Raw genomic sequence first — 6,000 nt, 5'->3', positions numbered from 1 at the left:
AGTGGCGGGAGCGCCCCGCCCCCACCCGGGCCTGGGCGGCGCGGCCCCCACCCAGGCCGCCCCGCACCCAGCAGCTCTCGGCGGGGGTTAGGGGTGGGTGGGTGTGGGGTGCGCCCGGGGCCGGAGAGCCGCCCGGGAGCGCCCGCGGGGTCTGTATTTATTTTTAAAAGAATGCACCGCACACGCCCAACCCCCAGCGCCGCCGCAGCCGGCGGGGAGGAGAGTGGAGCGAGGCCGGCGGAGGCTCCCCCCACCTCCCTCCTTCCCTCCCTCCCTCCCTCCTCCGCGCGTCCGCGGCGCCCCTCCCCCGCCGGCCCCTCCCCCGCCGGCCCCTCCCCCGCGCGCCGCCCGCCCGCCCGCCCGCCCGCCCGCCCGCCGCCCGGCGCAGGCCGCTCGGGTTTGTTTTGCTGCGCGGCCGCCGCCGCCGCCGCCGCGGGCCCCGCGAGCTCATTTGTGCCTGGCTGGTCCCCACTCCGCTCTCCCCAGTGTTGAGTGTCTGAGCCGTTGGCTGCTCCGAACCGTTTGGCTCTTTCCCTTAGTAACAGCTTTTACCTTCTGCCTCAATTCCTCTCCCCGCTCGCGCCCTTCCCCCGCGCGCGCCTCCCCCCGCCGCCGGCCGCGTGCGCCCCCGCCCCTCCCCCCGCGGCGGGAGCACCTCCGCTCGCCACCTGGGGACCCGCGCCGCGCTCCCCGCCCCCGCCCGCCGGCGCCCATCCCCCGCGCCCTCCGCTCGCCGGGGTTATAATTGCCTCTCACCCCCCGGAGGGGTTATTTTGGGGGTGGTTGGAGGCGGCGGCGGCCAGGGGAATTTCCTTGTGCCTCCATTCCCGGGAGGGGGGAGCGGCGTTGGAGGCCACCGCGTCCAGGTAAGAACTGGGGGCCGGACCCCGGGGTGGGGGCGGCCGCGGATCGGGAGGGGGGCGCGGGCGGAGGCCGCCGAAGGGCGGCGGGGAGCTGGGGGGGATGGGCGCAAGTGGAACCTGCATTTTTCAACTTGGCCCTTTGGGGAGCTGGGGCTTTGGTGGGGGAGGGGCGGGGGGAGGGAGGGCATTCAGGGTGCCCCCACCCCCTCCTTTCTCATCTCTCCGACTTCTTGGCCATGCTCACGTGCCTGCCCACCCCCTACCTTTTCTGGATCTCGTGTGTGTATGTGTGTGTGTGTGTTGGGGGGGTCTTCACCCTTATCATGTCCCCGAAAAGGTGCACCTGGGTCTTGCCCCCCTCCCCCGCCCCCATGTGCACGGACCCCCCCTTTTTGTATGTGTGTGCGCGCGCGCGTGTGTCGGCTTTCAGGAAAGAATTTGCAGCAAATTGAATCAAGGAGCCATCATGAGGCCGACTTCTTTATAGCCTATTTTTAGCAGAGGCGAAGGCGCTGTGCTGTGCACGGGATTTTGTGGGCGCGCAGGCGGCGATGGGAGCGCCCCCTCCCCGGGCCCCGCGCGGCCCCCCGGCGCCCCCGGCCGGCCAGCCGCTGCGGGTGGCTGTTGGGACTGCGGGGCCGGGCGGGGGCGCCGGGGGGAGGGGCGCGCCGGCCGCGGGGCCGCGCTCCGGGACGGGTTGCTTGGGAACTTCTGGCTCTTGAGCCTCGTACGGAGGCATTTGATGGAGCCTCTTTGAAGTTGGGTTGCGAAGTGTCGAATTGGCAAAGTTCTTGCAAGCTTCCTGGTAAGTTTTTTTTTTTTTTGCGGGGGGTGGCAGAGAGTCACATTATTTTCTGACAGTGGAGCAGGCCACGTTGTGAGAGGGTGGTTTCTGGGTAACTTCCTCTTTGCAGCCAATGTCATTTTTCTGAGCCGGAGTATCGTTTTATTGAGGTGTGGAGATTAAGCATGGGTGGCTGCTAGGCGGGGGAAGGCAGGCATGTGTTAACATGTTCAGTATTTGGGGAAGTTCCTAATGTGCTGAAATCGACTTCACGGTGCAGTGGCAACCGAGAGCTCATGTGGGGGAAAATGGTGTGTTTCTTGTAAAATTTGGGTTGTAATGGCTTTCGTGAAAAACAGAACAAAATAAAAAAAACCTCCCTTTGTTAGGTTACCTGTTCCGTAGACTTAATTTGGTGATTTCAAGTGGGAAATGCTGGAGCCTCTAGTTAAAAGTTAGATTCTCGCTGTGTCCTCAGTTTGCTTAAAACCCTGCACCGGATAGAGCCATCTCATACCTGCATTCGTACCTGTGTCATTTACAGTGGATTTTGAGAAGTTTGCTGCTGGCTGGCTTGTTTTCCAAACAGGAACCTTATGCTAATCTAAACAAGCTTGTTAATAAAATATGGTGAGTGAAATGATGGGTTATTTTTAGTCTGAATGGTTTATCTCCCCTTCTCCTCCAGCTATATAATTAAGTAATCATCTTCCTCCCCCCTTTTTCCTAAAGACTCCTTCACCAGATTGGATAATATTAGGCCCTCGTGGTGTTTTCTGCTACTTACCTAAAAGAGCAGTAAATACCCTGGTTGCACATGGAAGATACAGTGGGGGACTGGTTGGGTTTCCCAGTGTGATTTCATTTTTTTTTTAAGTAAAACCCATGCTACTAAGGGTGTGTTTTCCGTAATCCTGGATTTCTGGGGACTGTGTTCTCTCACCATTTTAATAAGTTTAGAGTCTAGGGAAGTAGGGCAGCTTGGTTCTCCACGCACACGAAGTTTATGTTGGATTTCATCATGGGAGTTTAGGGCCGGCCTCCTGAATGATCATTGAGTTCTAGAAATAGTTAGCTTAGACCGGTGGGGGAGGGGCGGCAGAAAGGAAGCGTGGCGGAGACGGGGAGGCATGTGATTGATACATGCTGATACTTTTCTGCTCCTAAATCATGGCTCTTATACTTTTCTCTGCTACCCTGCACCATCTGATGGATAGAATAAGCCATTAAATTCACAAATAACTACAGTTTCTTGTTCCTTTTTATTGCCATTAACAATAGTTACAAACGAGTGTAATCAGCAAAATACTGTACTTATATGGTGTGAGTGTGTGTGTGTGTGTGTGAAAAACACGTGCAGACACGTGCAGGGAAAAGTTTTACTGTTAAAGGAACTGTGTAAATTGTTAGTGGCTTCAAACAGTGCAAAGGCGGCCCCATCTACTTAGAAGGTCTTTTTCTTCTGACCCAGACCCTCTTTGGTTGTTAAAATCGGAGGTCAATGGAGCGGCCCCTTGTGGAGATTGTATTTTTGCCACGTTTGCTCCAAATAAGCGGGAAACATTTAAGTAACTTTTTAGTTATGTCTAGAAGTCTTTCTGATTCTCTCTTCCTCCACACCTAATTAAAGTTTTTGCAAGATTGTTGTAATGCATGCCTCAGAAGAGCAAGAAATAACTTTCATGTGTGCTAGGAGGCTTTCCTGTACTGCCTGTAAAAAAGGCCAGGAGCTCAGTTGTAGTACAGAGGTTACTGATAAAAGATGTGATTAATGTACCTTTTTGAAAGACAACCTGTTGAATAATTACATCTGTTCACATATAGCAAGGCAACACAAGTAGTGCAGCTCTTTCAGTTGAGCAACTGACCAAGGCAAGCCCCCTTATATGATTTATTTACAGTAACGTTACTACAAAAGAGTTCTGACTCGGCATATTTTGTCCTAGAAGTGATTTGTTGAGTTTTGTTCATATTTAGTGTCTTTAGTATAAAAAGAACAGAAGAATGTGCGTGATTGTAAGTTAGAGGGGAGGGACTACAGCAGCATTGGCACTCGGCTGCAGGAATTGGTGTTTTTCTGAAGTGCAAGTGAATTTGGCTGATGTCACAAGTAAGGTTACAGTTTTATGTCCCTGAATGCAGAAAAGGAAAGCAGTTAGCATGTGCTATTTATACTTTGTACACGCAAACATTCCCAAGCACAGACGGGCTGGACCCTCAGACTGGTGCACCAAAGAACTGGTAAGCGACCCAGTTTTGTAGATTATTGTGGCGGAATCCATCTCTTGCTAAAACACCAACAGAAACTTGAAGTTTAACAAGCTCTCTGTGAGAGCTGAAGCAGCAGAGGTTTGACTCTCCCTGCCCCTGGATCCTGCCATTGATGCCTGGTTACACAGAGCACTGTGTAAGGGGGGCGGTGGAGTCATTCTCAGCTCAGGCCTACCGAGGGAGGTGGGTGTAGGAAGTGTTGGCCTCTTTGATCAGTGATGAGACAGAGGTGCAGAGTAGCTAGTTCCCTGCACTTGTTCATGGCCACAAAGCAGATGGTGCACTTTGACTTAAGCCTAGGTCTTTCTGACCCCGATTGTATAGTTTTTCTAGATAACTTGGCCAGATTTCTCCAGCTCTTTTCTTAGTCTTCGGTGTAGTTCTGCTTGCAAAAGCTCAACGTTTCTAATCAGGCTTACAATTATATAACTGGACATGTCTACTAAGTGGACCGAGTGATTATATGATAAATGAGATTCACAGGACTCATCATCATTGTGCTTATTCATTCCTGAGAATGATTTAATAAGATGATACCTTCTTGCCAATTGCCGTTTTTCCTGCTATATGATTGACAGGGTTTTGAAGTCGCCTCTGGAAATATTGCCACCAGAAATCATGAAATTGAATAGTCTCTTCTAGGGCAGGAAGTATGTGGTGTCCATGCACACATTTAAGAAAGAGGAGCAAATAGCTGTTCTTAGAGCATCTGATCCTGATGGAGATGTGCTCAAGAACCACCAAGTGTTACGGCCTGGTAAGTGGTAGTGCAGTGGTTTGAGCAAGGAGCCTGGTGGCGGACTGCCTGGGTTCGAACTCTGACTCCACTCTTTACTAGCTCTGGCACCTTGGAAAAGTAACTTTTGTGCTTCGCTGTCCTCATCTGTAAACTGGGAATAATCAACTCTGTAGGTTGTGAAGACTTTTACAACTACGGTTCTAAGCACCTTAGTGTGTGAGAGGAGCTTAGCACAGTCTGACCACATTGGCCCGAAGTTGTTTATGGTGCTGGTGGATGTTAGTGTCCAAGTTTGCTGCTTTGTGTTAGAGCTTTCACTTGTTAGTAATTTTTGTTGTTACTGTGAGGCGCCATCAAGTTGGCCCCCACTCATAGCGCTCGCGTGTGTGTGTGTGTGTGTGTGTGTGTGTAGCAGAAAGAAACCCCACCGGCTGTGAGCTTCGCAACCCCTTGTGGCTGACCACGGCCTTGAGCGGCTTCCTCTTCCACTGACCCTCCCAAGTATGATGTTGTTTTTTTTCAATCAGTTATTGGGAGCTCGCACAACTCTTTATTAGAATCCGTGCATACATCCATTGTGCCGAGCACATTTGTACATTTGTTGCCCTCATCATTCTCAAAACATTTTCATTCTACTTGAGCCCTTGGTATCAGCTCCTCATTTATTCTCCTCCCTCCCCCGCCCTTATGAATCCTTGATAATTTATAAATTGTTGTTTTATCATGTCTTACACTGTCCGACATCTCCCTTCACCCACTTTTCTGTTGTCCGTCCCCCAGGGAGGAGGTTATATGTAGATCCTTGTAATTGGTTCTCCCTTTCCACTCCACCCTCCCGGTATCGCCACTCTCTTCACTGGTCCTGAAGGGTCATCTGCCCTGAATTCCCTGTGTTTCTAGTTGTTATCTGTACCAGTGTACATGCTCTGGTCTAGCCAGATTTGTAAGTTAGAATTGGGATCATGATAGTGGGGCGGGGGGGATGAAGCATCTAAGAACTAGAGGAAAGTTGTGTGTTTCATCATTGCTACACTGCACCCTGACTGGCTCATCTCCTCCCGTGGCCCTTCTGTAAGGGGATGTCCAGTTGCCTACAGGTGGGCTTGAGGTCTCTACTCCACACCCCCTCAGTCACACGCATGATGTCCTTTTTCAGGGGCTATTCCGTCTTAATAGCATCCTGGAACAGTGGTTCTCAACCTACCTAGTGCCGTGACCCTTTAATGCAGTTCCTCATGTTGTGGTGACCCGCCCCCAACCATAAAATTATTTTTGTTGCTACTTCATAACTGTGATTTTTCTACTGTTATGAATTGGGCTATTCCTGTGAAAGGATCGTTTGA

The 6,000-nt window shown here is 51.7% G+C and overlaps 1 protein-coding gene across 6 annotated transcripts in view; it reads left to right on the top strand.

Moving 5' to 3' along the window:
• The first annotated feature begins 725 nt into the window (after positions 1-725).
• TBL1XR1 (TBL1X/Y related 1) overlaps positions 726-6,000 on the top strand; it is a 156,105-nt gene continuing 150,830 nt past the window's right edge. For 2 of the 6 annotated variants that reach the window (XM_075556053.1, XM_075556055.1), the window contains exon 1: positions 726-866. The gene's annotated coding sequence lies outside the window, so the exon portion shown is untranslated. Of the gene's footprint in view, positions 867-1,560; positions 1,669-6,000 lie in introns of those variants that run through there. The other 4 variants (XM_075556057.1, XM_075556059.1, XM_075556058.1 and 1 more) reach the window with 4 other exon arrangements.

Source organism: Tenrec ecaudatus, chromosome 8 (genome assembly GCF_050624435.1).
Source record: "Tenrec ecaudatus isolate mTenEca1 chromosome 8, mTenEca1.hap1, whole genome shotgun sequence".
In the NCBI taxonomy this organism is placed as follows: domain Eukaryota; kingdom Metazoa; phylum Chordata; class Mammalia; order Afrosoricida; family Tenrecidae; genus Tenrec; species Tenrec ecaudatus.
The sequence above is the reverse complement of the archived record's forward strand: the minus strand, read 5'-3'. Positions and strand labels throughout refer to the sequence as shown.